Source organism: Notamacropus eugenii, chromosome 7 (genome assembly GCF_028372415.1).
Source record: "Notamacropus eugenii isolate mMacEug1 chromosome 7, mMacEug1.pri_v2, whole genome shotgun sequence".
NCBI lineage: Eukaryota > Metazoa > Chordata > Mammalia > Diprotodontia > Macropodidae > Notamacropus > Notamacropus eugenii.
In genome coordinates this window covers 7,275,876-7,294,991 of record NC_092878.1, presented here as the reverse complement: position 1 = coordinate 7,294,991, position 19,116 = coordinate 7,275,876, and the positions used below count along the sequence as shown (strand labels likewise).

General features: G+C 36.2%; 1 pseudogene; it reads left to right on the top strand.

Annotated features, from left to right (window-relative positions):
* The window catches only part of LOC140513971 (protein SDA1 homolog), a 45,641-nt pseudogene extending 36,835 nt beyond the window's left edge, over positions 1-8,806 (top strand).
* Positions 8,807-19,116: the final 10,310 nt, after the last annotated feature.

Sequence of the window (19,116 nt, the reverse complement as noted above, 5' to 3'; positions counted from 1 at the left end):
TGACCTAACAAAACTGCTATTGGCCATATTCCCCACAGAACTGAAAAATAGAAAGTTGTCTCATATAATAAAATATTCAAAACAAAACTTCATGGCAGCAAAAGACTAGAAAGAAATTTTATAGCCATCACCAGGGAATGGGTTAACAAATTATTATATATGAATATAATAAAATGGAATATTATTGCACCAAAGGAAGGGTGAATATGAGGAATTCAGAAACAAACACATGAACAAACCTTGGGAAGCTATTCATTGACTAGTAGAGTGAAAAATAAAACTAAGAGAAGAACAAGGGAAGCTAGGTGGTGCAGCGTGCCAGGCATGGAGCCAGGAAGATTCATCTTTGTGAGTTCAAATCTGGTCTCAGGCACTTATCAGCTGTGTGACCCTGGGAAAGTCATTTAACCTTGCTTGCCTCAGTTTCTCATGTGTAAAATGAACTGGGGGAGAAGACACCACGTGGAGAAAACCCCAAAAGGAGCCATGAAGAGTCAGACACCACTGCAATGACCAAAGAGCAAGAAAAGAGAACAGACGTAATGATTAAAACATCAATATTAAAAAGGCGCATGAAATTAGACTAAATGGAGTGACTAGTATTGGTTCCACACTTTCATTCTCTAAGTAGAGAAATGTTAGGAGTGAGATATCCTTTATATCGATATTTATTATTTTTATATTATATATATTATATTTATATAGATATAGCTACTGACATAAAGTGTTAAAAAAAAGTCTATCAGGGACTGTGAGATACTGATTGATTTTGACTAACTCTTCTTACTTGCAATGAAGAATAACCTTAGAAGTGGTCTACTCTAAAGATATGAATGTTAAAAAATAAAAGGTAAAAATAAAACTTTACAAATGCATTTTTAAGAGAATGGAGAACTTCTCCTTAAGGTGGCAATGCAAAGAATCAAAGAAAAGTACAGATTTCCCATATATACTTCAGCCAAGACCTAAAAAGTTGCCAGATAGAAAAATGAGGAAGATGGTTAAAGGGAAACATCAGAAAGTGCCTCTATCTGATTTAGAACTGAACCACAAAATGGCCATCAATCTGTACAGGTTCAGAGAAAAGTCACTCTGTGGGAGGCTGAAGTCAATACAAGTTCCAGCAATCAGTACCTAAAACAAGTGGGATCTTAGCCCTGGCTTGTCAGAGAAACAGGAGAGAGAGCTAACCTCAACAGGTCAATGATGAGTTACACCTGGCCAGGACGTATAGCTTCAATCACTCAATGCCATTTCAGATATAGGGGCAGGTCAATAACTGGGCAAATGTTTTGGAATGGGGGACTTACAGGATGCATGAGATGAACATTATCTTCAGCATTTGATTGGGATCTATGAAGGCCATAACAAAGACAGAACCAGCCCCATTTTCCTCCATCGTTATCGTTATTTTTAATTTACATTTTCTGTTACTCACAGTGACCAAAAGAATCTTATTCCTAGCTGTCCATCCAAATGAAGTCATCAGGGAGGGTGTTTTTGCTGGGCATAGAAAGGGTATGTGTGTGTGTGTGTGTGTGTGTGTGTGTGTGTGTGTGTTTGTGTGTATGTGACAATAACAAAAATAGAAGATGAATAAGGAAAAGTGAGATTTAATACTTCCAAAATACATTATTTCATCAGTGTTGCTACATCCCTCAGTGATGCAGATTCCAATCTGTCTATACCATAGTATACAGTTTTTCTGACTTTTGGATAAAAATAAAAGCATTGCTGAAAATGATTGTTTCCAAACATAACTTGGATAACCCTCAGATAACAAACATACAACCCTTTCCTGGGTTCACATGCATACATTTTCCAGCTTGGTATGACCTGTTAAAACTCATATTCCATTACTTTAGAACCCAGGATCTTCTCCACACCATGACAAGGTGTCAAAGTCACGGAGGCATAACAATAACAATAATGACAGAAAGTTAGCCATGGGGGTATATAATGATATTTTAAATGGGAAGCTCTTTCCCATTCATTAATAGGCCCATGTGACCTGCCTGGGTCACATGGAAGTCTGAGTCACATGGAGCCTGTGGTGGGAGGAGCTTGCTGAATGTATGGAACAGGAAGGGGTGGAGCAAGAATAAAGGAAGAGGTAGAGCTGGAGCAGAGCCAAGAGGAAGTTGATCAGACTAGTCAGAGCTGGGAAAGAGCAGGCAGCAAGTAGTATGAGTTGGAGAGCTTGTCTGTAATTTTGTTTAAGGGAGCTGGCTTGTGGGAAACCAAACAGAGGGAAGGCTTGGACATGGTAGTGTCCCCTGCATTGTTATTATGTATAGATTTCTTTGTGACTGAGGGATTTGGTTTACTGGTGTTGGGATTAGACTTTCTGATGTTTGAATAAATGTTTTGGTTCAGTTTTCCATGGAGAAAGTCTGTTATATTTTGTGATTCACATCCGTGCTGGTATATTCATAGCCGCCATAGGAGCTATGAATATCATATCAGTGCTACTGGGTAGTTTATTCATAACTCTTTTTAATTTCCATTGGAAATTGACTAGATGGTACATTCTACTGCCAAGACTGCAATGAGGTAGATTAGGATAATGCACCATATTTCAATGCTGCTTTCTTAGCTGCTCCCCAATCGTGATGCTAGGAGAAATCACAATACTAAAGAAAATGGATGTGATAATGCATGACTTACATTTATTGTGATCTAATTAGATTATCTCCACTTTTGAAGAAGTTAAGATTATCAAACACTCCAATTAGTACTATGACATTATTAATGAATTGTATTTTTCTTGATGTCCTGTCTACCTAGTTCCTGCACTATTTTATCTAATTTTCATCATTCCAACTGTGATGACACCTGTCTTTAGAAAGAAGGAAGAAAGAAAGGAAGGAAAGAAAGAGGGAGGAAAAAGGAGGGAAGCAAGAGGAAGGAAGGAAGGAAGGCAGGAAGGCAGGAAGGCAGGAAGGCAGGAAGGCAGGAAGGAAGGAAGGAAGGAAGGAAGGAAGGAAGGAAGGAAGGAAGGAAGGAAGGAAGGGAGGGAGGGAGGGAGGGAGGAAGAGGAATGGAGCCAAGATTATGGAGTAAAGGCAAGGACTTACTTGAGTTCTCCCCCAAAATCCTCAAAATACCTTTAAATAATGACTCTAAACAAATTCTAGAGCAGCAAGACCCAGAGAAAAATGGACTGAAATAATTTTCAGGTCCAAGACAGCTTCGAAGGTTGGAAGAAAAGTCATGTTGCATCAGGGTAAAAGAGGAGACCAATCCAGCCCAGGCCATGCCAGTACAGACTAGCCCCAGCAAACCAGAAGCAGGCTGAGGGAGACTGTAGAGGTTTCCAGAATTCTCAGCCCACAGATGGTAAGGGGATCAAGCAACTGGTCAGAAGGAGATTATAGGTGTCCTTCTGCTGGCACCAAGGTCAAACCTCCATTGCATTACCAATACTTGGATCTGTGTAGCAGTGCTTGGTCTCAATCCCAATGTGAGGAGGAATACAAGCACAGCAGAGCTTGTGGCCTCAGGGGAGCAAGAACCCTGGTCACAGATCCAGGGTTGAAAAATAATTAGACTGTTTTTGATAATCTTAATATTTAGTGCCTGTGGTCACTCACAAACCAGTGTACAATACAGGAGAGGAGTAAACACAACTCTCCCTAGATCATACCACCTTGGAAGAGCCAAAAACATAGGTCCCCAGAATTATTTCTGAAAACAGTTGCAAAAAAACCCTGAAGCTTGGGGCAGTGCACCTCCACTTGGAAAGCAGAGCCCTACTTTAGCATAAAGTTAAAAGTCAAGAAATAGTCTGGAAAATGAGCAAATAACACAAAAAAATTCTGATCATAGAAAGTTAATGTAGTGACAAGGAAAATTAAAACGCACATTCAGAAGAAAACAAAGTCAAAATTCCTGCATCCAGAGCCTCAAAAAAAATATGGATTGAACTCAGGCATGGAAGTGTTCAAAAAGGATTTTAAAAATCAAGGAAGAGAGGTAGAGGGAAAATTGAGAAGAGAAATGAAAATAATACAAGAAAATCATAAAAAAGAGACTCAACAGTGTGTTTAAGGAGGTACAAAAATACTGAAGAAAATATTATCTTAAAAAATAAAATAGGCCAAATGGTAAAAAGAGATAGAAAGATCAAATGAAGAGAACAGCTTAAAAAGTAGAGTTGGCCAAATGGCCAAAGCTCACTGAAGAAAATACTTCCTTAAAAGTTACAATTGGGAAAATGGAAGCTAATGACGTTATGGGAAATCACTGAAAGAGAATTTAAAGAATGAAAAAAATAAAGGAAAAAGTGTAATATCTCATTGGTAAAACAACTGACCTGGAAAATAGATCCAGCAGAGAGAATTTAAGAATTTGTGGGTTACTGAAAGTCATGATAAAAAAAAGAGCCTAGAGCAAGAAATTATCAAGGAAAATTGCCCTAAGACTCTAGAAGCAGAGTGTAACATAGAAATTGGAAGTATCCATCAGTGACTTCCTGAAAGAGATCCCCAAATGAAAGCTCCCAGTAGTGTTACAGTCAATTTCCAGACCTCCCAGATAAAGCAAATAATACTGCAAGCAGCCAAAAAGAAATAATTCAAAAATCATGGAGCCACAGTCAGGATAATACAAAATTCAGCAGCTTCTACTTTAAAGGAACAGAAGGCTTGGAATATAATATTCTGGGGGACAAAAGACCTAGTATTACAACCAAGAATCACCTACCCAGCAAAACTGAATATAATCCTTAAGGGGAGAAATGAATATTCAGTAAAATAGAGGACTTTCAAGCATTCCTGATGAAAAGAGTAGAGTTGAATTGGAAATTTGACTTTGAAAAACAAAATGCAAAAAAGCACAAAAAAAGTAAACAGGAAAGAAAAATCATAAGGGATTCAATAAGGTTAAACTCTTTATATTCCTACATGGAAAAATGATATTTGTAACTCCTAAAACCATTCTCATTATTATGGCAGTTAGAAGGAGTTAGAAGAAAGCAGAGGTGTGAGTTGAATGTGATGGTATGATAATCTAAAAAAAAATTAAAGAATGAGAAAGAGCAATTCACTAGGCAAAGCAAGCATGTAGAGATAGAATGGTATAATTTATCTGACATAAAAGATGACTGAAAGAAACTTGCCAGTGGAAGGGTAAATCAGTGAAGTGGACAGAGAAACAAATGAACCTTATTTTTGCAGGACTTGGCTCAGACTTACCAGATCACAGTTGGATATAGAAATTTATCCTACCATACAGGAACGTAGGAAGAAAAGGGGATAAAAAGTAGGGGCAGCTGATAAAAGGAAAGCTATTGGGGAAGGTAAAAGTCAGAAGCAAAACAATTTTGAGAATGGATAGGGTAAAAGGGGGGGGAGAGAAAGAGAGAGAGAGAGAGAGAGAGAGAGAGTAGTGTAATCAAGGGGAATTAGGATGGAAGGAAACACATAGTTGATGAGCAGTACTGTTAAAAAAAATTTTCAGTGACTTTTCTTAAGATTTCATTTCTCAAACATAGAGAAAAATGAGTTAAATTTATAGAAATAAGAGTCATTTATCTATTGATAAATGATTAAAAGATAAGAATAGGCAGTTTTCAGACAAAGTAATCAAAGTTATCTATAGTCATATGAAAAAAAAATGCCCCAAATCACTATTAATGAGAGAAATGCAAATTAAAACAACTCTGAGCCACTACCTCACACCTATCTGATTGGCTAATATGCCAATTATGACAAATGGTGGAAATGACATGGGAAAATTAAAACACTAGTGTACTATTAACTGATCCAATCATCCTGCAGAGCAATTTGGAACCATGGCAAAAGGGCTAAAAGACTATGCCTATTTTTTAGTCAACCAACATCACTGCTAGGTTTGTATCCCAAAGAAATAAAAAACAAAAAGGAAAAAGACTATGTGTATAAAATGTTTTTAACTTCTCTGTTTGTGTTGGCAAAGAATTAGAAACTGAGGGTATATGATTGTGATGGAATACTATTGCTTTTTAAGAAATGATGAGCAGGATGTTCTCAGAAAAACATGAACTGATGCAAAGTGAAATGAATAGAACCAGAAGAACATCGTACATAATGACAGCAATATTGTACGGTTATCTACTATGAATAGCTCTTCTCAGCAATTCAATGATCTAAGACAATCTGTAGGATTTTTGATGAAAGATACTGTCCATTTCCAGGAAAAGAACTGGTAGTTCCTCAATGCAGATAATTGATTATTTTTCTTTACTTTCTATATTTTTCTTAATTTTTTTGGTCTGTTTTTTTGGAAATGTGTTTTTCATGACTATACATGTGTAATCTACATCAAATCCCTTACTTTCTCAACAAGGGATGGTAGGGAGAGAATTTGGAACCCAAAATTTGAAGAAAAAAAAAGAACATCTGCCAAAAATTATTTTATAGAGCTAGAAAAAATAATATTAAAATTTGTCTGGAAAAACAAAAGGTCTAGAATATCAAGGGAATTAATGAAAAGAAATGCTAGGAAAGGTGAGCTAGGCATACCAGATCATAAATCATATCATAAAGCAGAAATCATCAAAACTTCTTGGTAATGGCTAAGAAATAGAGGGGTAGGTCAGTGGAATAGGTTAGGTACACAAGACACAGTAGTCAATGATTAGAGTATTTTACTGTTTGATAAACCCAACGACCCCTCCTTTTGGGATAAGAACCCACTGTTTGACAAAAACTGCTGGGAAAACTGAATAAAAGTATGGCAGAAAATAGGCATAGACCAATGCCTGACACCACACACAAGAATAAAGTCCAAATGGGTACATGATCTAGATATAAAGGCTGATGCTATAAACAAATTTGGGGAGCAAGGATGGAGAAATTTATGATAAAACAAAAGATAGGGAATATTATGAAATGCAAAATGGATAATTTTTATTACATTAAATTGAAAAGGTTTTAGACAACAAACCCAATGCAACCAAAGTTATTGAAGGAAGCAGAGGAGGGAGGAGGAGAAAATTTAAAACTTATGGAAGTGAATGTTGAAAACTGAAAACAAATCAATAAATCAATATTGGGGTAAAGAATGTGAAAATGGTTTTTACATATAATTAAGAAAAAAAAATTTTAAGTCCATGCTGAAAGCAACACAAGTTTGAGGATACTGAGAATGGTCCTCAATGATACCTAAAAGGAGGAAGATCCCAGTACTGGAAAAAATAGTGAACATTATTACCACTGTCAAAAGACAACAAAGAAAACAGAAACAATTGATTCCAGAGCCATACCTAGGAATTTGGTCACCTGGGGTAAGATGTGTTTAAGGAATATTAGAACCAAAAGTTGAGCAGATAGTCAAGGATGAAGAGGTCTTAGGAGCTGAAGAACTGGTGGAACTTAGAGGTCAGGATGGTTGAAGTGTGGCAGGACTGAGAGAGAAGATTTTGATTCACTTACAGCATTTAGTAGTGAGAAGGAATGGTGGACTGGGGGTCAATAGGTGACAACCATGAGGATTTGGTTTAAAAGGAGTGGATTTTAATGAACAGGCAGTTGTTGATTAACAGTGCCAAGAGAGGGTCTAAAAGAGCACTGGAGCCAGAGTGGGTCTGAGAGCAAGGAGGACAGATCTCATTGACTGCCACCATGTCTAGAAAAAAGCAACAAGCTGCTCAGTAACTTGCTGCAGTTGCAGAACCTGATCAAGCACGATCCTTCAGCCTGCATTGAGGAGTTTATGCAGCAGTATTATCACTACAAGTCCAATGTGGAAATTTTCAAGTTACAGTCAAATAAACCCTACAAAGAACTGGTTGAATTGGTGATGTTCTTGGCCCAGGGTGGCCACTGCTATCCAGAACATCTGGATGACTTCCTCCGACAGCTGAAGGAACTGCTTTGTTACAACCACACCATCTTGGATGCAAGTCTTTGAATGACACTTTGCAAAGTTTGGCTGTTGCTGAGAAACAGGAATCTCATCAATCCAACTAGTTTGAGTTGTTCTCTGAACTTCTGCATTGCCATGATAAACTTCTGTGAAAGACTTTGTACACTCATACTGTGATCGATATCAAGATTATCAATGTTCAACACAAGAACAATAAAGTGAACATTATGCTACCGAACTTCATGTACACCATGTTAAGAGACATGCCAAGAACTCTCTAGATATAGTGACCAAGCTGTACAAAAGAAACATCCGAAATGATGCCAAAACTGTGATCACGTGTGATCACAACTGCATGCTTTTCTAAAATGATGAGTATACTGGTTGCTGGTTTAAAATTCTTCCTTGATAAAGATGAAGATGTGAAACAAGACAGCAGTTCCAAATCTGAGGATGATGGGCCCAAAACAAGAGATTTGCTTGTTAAATATGCCACAGGAAAGAAAACCACCAAACACCAAAAGAAATTGGAAAAGACCATGAAAGTCTTGAAAAAACAAAAGAAGAAGCCGGAGGTGTGTAATTTCTCAGCCATTCATTTGATTCATGATTCCCAAGATTTTGCAGAGAAGTTTCTGAAGCAGCTGAAGACCTCTAAAGAAAGATTTGAAGTCAAGATGATGCTCATGGACTTTATCTCCAGATTAGTGGGGATTTATGAGCTCTTTCTTTTTGACTTCTATCCCTTCATATAGCAGTAGTTCCACCAACCCCAACAAAAAGAGGTAACAAGATTCTTCACTTTGCTGCCCAAACATCCCATCAGTTTGTACCCCTTGAGATTATCACGTCCTTACTAATGACTGTGGCTGGCAACTTTGTCACCTACAAGAACTCTGGGAAGGTTATGACTGCAAGGGTTCCATGCCCTCTGCACATAACTGAAGACCATCGATAAGATCTGGCCCAATACAAATCCCAATTATACATAAAGTAAAATAGCATTAGTAACAGAGAAAAATGCCAGCTACACTCTTAGTTTTCTGTGTCAGGAGATATGAGAAATACAGGTTGCCTGAGTAAGGGTGGAAGTAGATGCAAAGACTTCAGGAGAAAACTATGTTACAATGAGCACTAAAATGTCACCAGAATGTGAAAGGAATAGATTCAGAATGAAGAGGAAATTAATAATAGAGGACAGAAGTAGGTAGGCATGAGGAGAATGTAATTAGGCAAAAGGAGTATAAAAGGAGAGGAAAGGAGAAGGGTTTAGGGGTAGGCAGTCAATTCCAGGTTCAGTTGTTGGGGGAGAAAGGGTGATCCATCCTAAATATTGAAATGTGGAGAAAAATTCCATACTCCCCAACCTTAATCATGACTCCAAATACCCTAATGGTACTTTCCCATCTCCAAAGTCTTTCAAAGCACTATGGCACAATGAATAGAGGGCAGGTCTTGGATTCATAAATGAGTGGGTCCAAGTCCTGTCTTTGACTCATAAAAGCTATGGAAACCGTGGGTCATAGCCTCTCTGTGCTACAGACAATTCAGTAAGATTATGAAATATAGAAACTCTGCTGAGCTGAACCAAGGGAGGTCTTTTCCACAGCAAATTCTGTACACTTATGAAATCACAATTCTGAAACAAAATAACAAAGTAAAACAGATAGATCGATGACAGATGGCTAGTTATATAGATGACTAGATGACAGATGAATGAACCAATATATATATATTGAAAATCATCTACACATATCAATATTTTGAGAAGGACAAAGGTAACTTTTCACAAAAAATCTCCTTTGGTAGACCACATCTTTATCTGTCTTATAATCTTATAACTCTGAAAGGTACAGAGAATGCAGTATCCACTGGGGAAAAAAAAGAAAGGAAGGAAGGAAGGAGAGAGAGACAAACATTTTCCCCAAGAAGGCTTTTTCTGACTCAACCTGCTCTCTCCAAACACCATTTTGTGTTAATCATTTAAACATATGTTGCTTTGCATTGTTCCACTTCTTTCCAATATACATGACTTTTTAAAATCTTCAAATCAGTTATAAACTACTGGGAGAGAATGTTTTCTACTTTTCTGTACTACATGCTTTATACCCACTACCATGCCATATATGTTTTCAGTACAGTGGGTAAATGAAAAGTGTATTTGGAAGAATCATATACTTGGAAAGAACATCCAGTTCACCTATAGCCCAATAGAACTATGTATAATATACCAGGAAAGCTCATATATTTCTGTCTTCAATAAACATATTTCACTTACCCACTCCCATTAATTGGAATATAAATGGAAATATTTTAGGAAAAACAAATTCTCTCTGAAGCAAGTAAAAGTATTTTTGAAGAGCTATGCTGAAGCTAAAATAATGTTTCACCTTAAAGAAAAGAAAAATAACAGATTACCTGAAATTCTAGGTTTGGGGCAATTTCTTTCTGGCTCTTGTTTTTATTTTGATTTCTAATAAATATGATCAAGCCAAAATTTAAAAATTTGGCATTTGAAGGATAATAAGGCATCTAAAATAGATTCGAGGAGTTGATTATTTTTAAAATTATTTTTTTATCACTAAAATGAGATAGTGACTATAGTAAATGCAAATTTTAATACAATGGAGAGAAAAAATTCCTTTATGAAGATGATTTAAGCGGGAGGGTGGTCCCTTCAGAAAGGAAAATATGCCATAACTAAAATCATCAAGAGAATGTGAATTATTTTTTCCACATAAATGTCCAAACTATATGTCTAAGATGGTGCCTATGTCTATATCCTATCAGTCATTCACGATGTTTTATTAATTTCAGACAGAAGATAAGTAATAAGACTTACAGTGAGAGAGAGATAGAGACAGAGACAGAGAGAAAGACAGAGAGGGAGACAGAGACAGAGAGAGAGAGAGAGAAGAGAGAGAGAGAGAGAGAGAGAGAGAGAGAGAGAGAGAGAGAGAGAGAGAGAGAATTGTCCATCTGAATTAAGTAGCACTTCCCTTTTTTGTCTTTTTTGTACTTTTTTGCTTTTCTGACTTTTGCTAATTGAACATTTGTTTTCATTTGTTACTTAGTTGTCAAAGTTTTTATCCTTAGAGTGCTTTTTGACTTTTTTCTTCAGTTGTTGTGAATTATTATAAGAAATTAAAAATTTTATATTGATACTTTTCAACAAGTATTTTTAAAGAAGTTTAATGATTTGTCATGTTTCCTTAGTTTATCTCATTATGTTAATTTTTTCCTAGAAAATGGACACATCTATTAAAGAATGCTAAGTTACTTAATCTTCATGCCACTGATGTACTGTGACTGTCTTTCTTATTATTTCTGATTATAAATAAGCAAAAAATTGTTTTCATTTTTTTCTTTTCATTCTTCTTTCTTATCTTCTATAAACCACATTGTATTTTGGATTCTAATCTTGATTTTTTTCTTTCTTTTTTTCTCCTTTGAAGAGATGATGACCTCTACAATTTATCCTTTTCAGCAGCAATTTATTCCAAGTGAGATTTGTATTCAATAATACTGTATATTTAAATCATGTGGGCACAGGATTTCACCAACAATGACAAAGAAAGAAGACATTTTCCAAAGTCAAGAGAAGCCAGCGCTACTGCATCTGGAGTCAGATGACACATTTGTGTAAAATTATGGAAGAGTTTACAAACATGTCTTAGCAAAGTCTTAAAAAATGAGATAATGCATGTTTTTGTTACTCAGTCATGTCTAACTCCTCATGACCTAGTGGACTAACTGTCCATGGAATCTTCTTGGCAAAGATACTGGAGTAATTTGCCATTTCCTTCTCCAAATCCTTTTGTCAGGGAATCAGAAGTTAAGTGATTTACCCAGAGTCGCAGAACTAAGGGGTGTATGAGGCTGGATTTGAAGCAAAGTCTTCCTTGCGCCATGCCCAGAACTCCATCCACTGAACCGTAAGAATAGTAAAAATAGTCAAAAGCTCTATATAGATGTGAGAGGTTATTTAGTTCCCAAAAAGAGGTTGCTGCTGGTGGATTGTTTGAAAACAGGAGTTTTGAGCAGGAATAGGGCTAACAATGATGATTTTTCCATAATAAGTTCACCACCAGTAATATGAACTCTTGAGCCTGGGAGGTCACCAAACTACCTAAGGAAGGGTAAACTCACCCAGGTCAAAGCTTCCATGGAGACCAGGAATGAGGTCAAGCCTGTGAATAGGTGCTCTACTTCCAATCTGAACAAAAGAGGAAGACCCAACCTCAAATAAAATAGTTCAATATTAAGCCCCTACAATGTACATGGTTTGGGACTAAACACTGGGGATGCTGAAATAGTTATGGCAAACAATGCTCTCAAGGAACTAACAATTCAATAAGAAGACAAAGGATCAGAATTTCACTGGTCTCAAAGGGTTTAGATTTCAGGGTGGCTTGAAGCTCTCTGGGAATGAAGTTTCCCATGACTGGTGATGAGGCCACTAATGATGAGCTCCCCAGTGCCTAGAGAAGTAATCACGGTTCTGTGGAGTTTGTAGAGCTTCTTTTCTAGCTTTTCCTCAATAACACTTCCTAGATATTTTCTAAACTCAGATTACATGAGGATTTGGAGCTGCCAGGAAGAAGCCATCATATTTGACATTGGAGAAGAACACAGCATGATATAACAGAAAGAGCACAGGCTAGGGAGTCCAAGGATCTGGGTTCAAGTTATGATTCTGCTGCTCTGTGACCTTGGGCTAGCTGTTTAGCCACTCTGTGCTTCAGTTTCCTCAAATATAAAATGAAAGGATTGGACTAGAAGACCTCTAAGGTTCTCTCCAGTTCTAAAACTATGATTCTATCATAACAACCCTGCTGACCATCGGTAACCACTGGGTCTACTCCCATACTAATGCCTGTTATGTACTTGGGGCTCATGTCTACAATGATGATGCTGTTGGCCTTGAACATGACAAGGATCTGAGGGACCAATATTGTGTCATGGTACCCCAGGATTCCTCTATAAAATATTAAAGTGAATTTAAGAAACAACTAAAAGTAATGTAAAAGATCCCATTTAATATCACAATAATTTGTATATTTATTTCCCGTTCTGGAATTTTTACTCTAGTGAGGACATATGCGTTGGCAGTAGTGCAGGGATAAGAGAAAATATACTCTTTGAAATAGTAATACCATTTCTAGACTTCTATCTTAAAGAATTTAAATAAAGATAAAAAGAACTTTTACATACAAAAATACTGTAACTCTTTTTGGTAGTGAAGAAGTAGAAACTAAAGTGATGTTCATGAATAGGAGAGTGGTTGAACAAACATGAACATAATGGAATACTATCATGGTATAAGAAATGATGAAAGGGACAGTTTCAGAGAAACTTCCGAAGACTTATGAATGGATGCAGAGTGAAGTGAATGGAGCCAAGAGAACATTTTTATATTACAATGTCAGAATTATAAACTGAACATTTTGAAAAAAATAAGGACTCCAATAAATCCAATGATCAACCAGGATTCCAACAGAATGATGACAAAACATGCTACCTAACTCCTGACTGGCACAGTGGGTAGAGTGAAGGGTTTGAATTCAGAAGATTATTCTCCTGAGTGCAAATCTGGCCTCAAACACTTCCCTAACTGTGTGACCCTTAGCAAGTCATTTAACCCTGTTTACCTCAGTTTCCTTATCTGTAAAATGAGATGGCAAAGAAAATAACAAACCACTATGATATCTTTGTAGAGAAAACCTCAAGAGGTCACAAAGAGTCAAACATGACTTAAGCGACTGAACCACAAAAGACTCCAAGCAGAGAAGTGATGCATTAAATATGAAGAATTTGATATACATTTTTGTACATGATCAGTATGGGAATTTATTTTTCTTGTCAATAAACATTTCTTACCAATTTTTTCCCTTTTTTCATGGGGAGGGAATTTATAATAAATGTGTTAAAAAGTCGGTTTCTTTTTCCTTTTTCCCTGGGGGGGGAGGGTTATAGTAAACGCTTATTAATAGAAAAATAAAATTTAATTCAAATTAATTTGAGTTTCTTGAAACCAGGGATTGTTTTTGCTGTTCCTCATATTCCAGAACTTCTCATAATGCCTGGTACATAAAAAACACTTAATAAATGTTTGTTGATTAACTTTCTTCAATCATGTGACTCCCTGATGACATCTATTATGCTACTTTTAAGGGGATTTGCTTGACTATAAAAATATTATAAAGATTTCATATTTCTTTTTCTCCATATTTTGGGAGTATGCATGGAAATAAGAAAAGAATAAATTCTTGCTAATAGAAAACATTACTTAAAAATAATAAATACTTGTTACAAGTCGCAGTAACAGAAATATTGTAATAATGATGAACTGGAAAAAACTTAACTAGTCTGATCAATGCAAAGATCCAAGACAATTCAGAAGGACTGAGGACAAATGTTATCTACCTGCAGAGAGAGAACTGATGAACTCTGATGATGCAAATTGAAGCATAAATTTTTTCTCGCTTTATTTTTCTTGCCTTTTTTTTTACAGCGTGGTTATTAAAGAAATATGTTTTGGATGACTTCAAATATATAATTGTTACATCGCTTGCTTTTTCAATGAGTGTGGAGGGGCTAGAGAGATAGAGATTTTTTAAATGAATGCTAAAAGTAAATAATGACTTTTTAAAAATTAAATTAAAAAATAAGTGCTGTCTATACTCTAAACTTCTGTGCCTTGGGGCAAAGTCCCAGTTATCCTTTTCTAGTTATACCTCTGATAATTTTATGACTATTTTTCTTCATATTTGTATACAGAGTAAAGAGAATATAAAGTTTCAAGAAGGCAAATGGATGGAGGACCAGAAGAACAGTGCCGGTCAAGGAGGAATTTAGAGCTCAAAGAATTATAGGATCATAGACTCTGCGAGGCCGAGTTCAACCACCTCAGGAAATGGAGAGCCAGAGAGATTTAGTGACTTTCTCTAGGTTGCACAGTCACAAAATGCCATTGGTGGAAATTCAGTCCAGGCTAGTAGTTAGAAAAGAAGATAGAAACAAGAATTATTCTAAAGCAGAAATGCAGGAGACTTAAGGGGTGAGCTTATAAGTGAAACCTCCTTGACCTGTGACTTACTGAATGAATGTCACAGAAGAAAGCAAAAACGTGATGACAACAGCACAATGAAAAGGAGACATTCCTATCGGAGAATATTTTAATAGAGTTTCTCTCCCCATGTGGAAGAAAGAATTGCTCCAACAATATGAATAATGGAACTCCCAAATTCCAAGGCCTGGTTGCCCAGATGAAGCTTCATGAGAGGTGCTCTATCAGGAGGAAGCAGCTTTCAAGACGATGAACGCAAACTGTCTGAGCTGGTGCCCAGTCATAATTCAGTTCAAGGTGTGTGTGTGTGTGTGTGTGTGTGTGTGTGTGTGTGTGTGTGTGTGTGTGTGTGTGCAAAATTAATCTGAGAAAATATCCAAATAGAATCACTGTTTAACATAGAATGCTATCTTCTCCGAGTTTCAAAGACTAAGTACTAAGGTTAAGGTTATATCAAACAAGAAGAATGTACTTTGGGGAGGAAAAAATGATTAAAGCAAATCTCCCTGACTGGCAATTTAAATCGATTTAATTTAAATCAAATCCATCCTAAATATAGTCAATTCCTGAGTAACTGTGGGTGGATTATCCAAACTGCAAATTATTTATGTATTGAGGCACCGTGAAGGAGCGGGGAATGCTATGCTGGAAACTGATTCCTGTTTTATGGCCTTTTATCCTTTGTTAATTGTAACATAAACATTCTAAGAATATTCACAGACAACCATTCATTAGGTAAAAGAAGTCAATTGACTGGAGCCCAGGTTGCAGCAAGGACTTGGCATCTGGAACTGCCCAGGGAGAAGCACAACCTGGAGGAGGCTGTATAGCCAGAAGGTCTAAGGAAAGCTCTGAGAGTCTCCTGTACTTACACACACACACACCCACACACGTGTGTGTCTGTATATGTGTGTACACACATATACAGACACATATATGTGTGTATACATATATGTGCGCATATGTGTGTAATTTTATATATATATATATATATATATATATATATATATATATATATATATATATATATATATATATATATATATATATATATATATATACACATATACCCGTTCCTCCTTCCTTTCCTACCAGCCCCTAAGGCTATAGCTTATGGTTCTGTGACAAAGCTTCCCTTTCTCTTTTCCTTTCAGTGATTTCATATTTACCATCTTCCTCTGATATAAAAGTACTTGAAAGAAAAGAGGAACTTTGGAGTTTGACTGAGGCCCTCTCATCTTTAGCGATTCATTTACTCCTTCAAAGAAATTTCATTAATAAATTAAATGACTTAATTGGAAAGCATGACAACAATGACAAGTCTTAACTAAACACTGTAATTGTAATGACCGAGCTTGGCCCTGAAGAAGAGATATGAGAATGAACCTCCCTTCCTTCTTTAAAGGAGTGGGGGAGAATATGGGTGTAGAAACACAACTTGTATAATGGAACATCAGACTTGGATATTGTTTTCACTAATTTAGTTGAACTGCTTTTCTCCTCTCTTTTTTTATTACTTTTTTATAAGAAATGTTTCTGGGGAGGAGACTTATTGGGAAATGAGGATGATATAAAAGCAAAAGATATGAATGAAATTTTAAAATATATACACATACATGTTTTTAAACGTGAATTCTGAATAAATTTACAGATATATAAACATACATGTTTTAAACATGAATTTTGCATAAATTTATAAACTTATAAATATAAATTTTGTATAATGTATACATACATTTTGGACACATTTTGTGTAATGAATTTTGTATAAATGTAATAATATACAAATGATGAAGGAGACACCATCCCTACTGTCACAGAGCTTAGAATTCTGCAAGGGTCTTACCTGGGGCCATAAACTTTAAATACATACATGTATACATATGTGTATACACACACACATGTGGACATGCACATATTAAAATGTGCGCACCTATATGTATTATACACATATGTAACATACATGCCTATTACACATGTGCACATATACATTTATGTGTATATTATATGTACATATTGTAATAACTATTTTAGTATAATTGTTTTTTTTAATTTTATGTATTTTATCTTATGTTTTAAAATGAATCCATATATTTTACCAGACTCCCAAAAGTATTCATTGGGAAAAAAAAAGGTTAAGGAGCCCTGATTTCAAACAATGTGTCTGTGGCAAAAAAGAGGAAGCAATTAGTGGGAATGACCTTGAAATGGTTGTTTTCTTCTGCTTCTCCTACCTCACGTAGAAATGAAGCAATGGGGAATGAGAAGGGAAACCTCATGGTGTAGCATGAAGAGACCTAAATCTGGAATTAAGCCTGACCCTGACACAACTAACTCCATGGCCTTGACCAAGTCACTTTTCCTCTATGGCCCCAGCTTCCTCATGTGTAAAACTGAGGCAGCTGGACTATGTACTCTAATTCTCTTCTGGCTTTGAATACTATGACTGATGCCATAGAAGTCCTCAGCAAGTTGAATAAATGATCTTCAGCAAGTGGTCCCTCTTATAAGCACAGAATTTGGCTAAGATGAACATTGTGAATATAGCTCAGGAGAATCTATTATCTTTTTAACTTTAAATAATGTACTTTGCTTTTACAGTACATTTACAGGTGATGCCCACACTGTGAGAGCTCTCTTCTAACAAAGTAAAACAATAAAGTAAAACTAATAATCCAGTGCCTTCATCTAAAAGTACAAAGCTGAGCATCTCTAGAGCATTTTCCAACTTGATAATTATTTTAAATTTCTCCCTTTTTAAAATTTTTTTCTCCCTTCTACCTCCATCCAATTTGGGATAAGAAGGGAACGAAGTCCTAGTAACGTATATTCATAGCCAAGGAAAACAAATTTTCTCAATGCCAATATATGTATGTGTGTATGTATATGAACATTACATTAGATCGTGATATATACACATATATACATATGTGTGTATTCATCACCTCTCTGTATGTTTCATCAGTTAACATAGTTCTTATAGCTTTCAAAATTGTTTATTTTTACAGAGTTGTTACATTATAAATTGTCTTCCTGGTTCGGCATACATAATTCTGCATTGGTTCGTACAAATCTTTGCCACATCTTGTTGAAATAATCTATTTCTTCACAGTAGTACTCCATCACATTTACATACTAAATTTATCCAGACACCCCTCAATTGATACACCCCCTTAGTTTCTGATTTGGGGCCATCATAAACACAACTCCCGTAAATAATCTTTTCTAGTCAGCTGACTCTTTCGAGACCCTCATGATTCCTAGAGAAATGATTAGCTGGAGGTTTTTTGGTGAATTAGATTATAGATTATATAGACTCTAGATTATAGATATGCATGACCTCCTATACATGAGATTGCCCATTTGAGAATCATGATGACTCTCTTGTAAAAGCGGTAAAAACAACAGGACACAAAGAAGGGACCCTGTCTGTATTTATGATCTCTGGTTGTCATTCAGACTTCTTAGAGCTAAGCAGCAGGGATCAAAATTTTCCTTCATTTGAGGAACAGTCCAAAAATTTAGAAAATGGAGAGGTACCGACAAACTTGCTTTTAAACCCTGGTGATGCAGAATGGGAAGCCTTGCGCCTATATGCATACATACATATGCATGTATGTGTGTGTGTGTGTGTGTGTGTGTGTGTGTTTCCCTAAGATAAAGTGAAAATCCATCATTACTCCATTTCTTTTGGTGGTAGATGCTTGTGGTTGGTAACTTGCCCTGTATAAAGGAAGATCCAAGAAAGAAGCAGGCAGGACAGATAGATATAATTAGAGATGACTATCTCTGTGAAGATGTAGTATTTTGCTATTTGTCATTTCATTTTATTTTATGTAAACCACCATGGCTTCAAACTGAGTAAGCTACGTGACTGCTGAAGGAAGAGACTTGAGAGAATGAATCATCTCCAGAGTTTAGGGGCCATAAATGGAGTCAATTCTGTATTTTAACATTTTATCAATATTTGATCTCATAAACTAGATTCAACACAGCAAGAGGTTAAACGTTGTTTCTTGGCCAGTAGCAAAGCAATGTCACTACAGTGGACCAAGGAGGTGTATTTCAGGCATTCCCATAGTTTTGTGCTCTCCAGTGGAGGGTGGGAATGCTGCAGTCTATTAAGAGGCAGCTAGTTTACCCAGGTGTCCTGAAGCAACAGGGAGGATTAATCAAATCAATACATTAAAAAGCATATT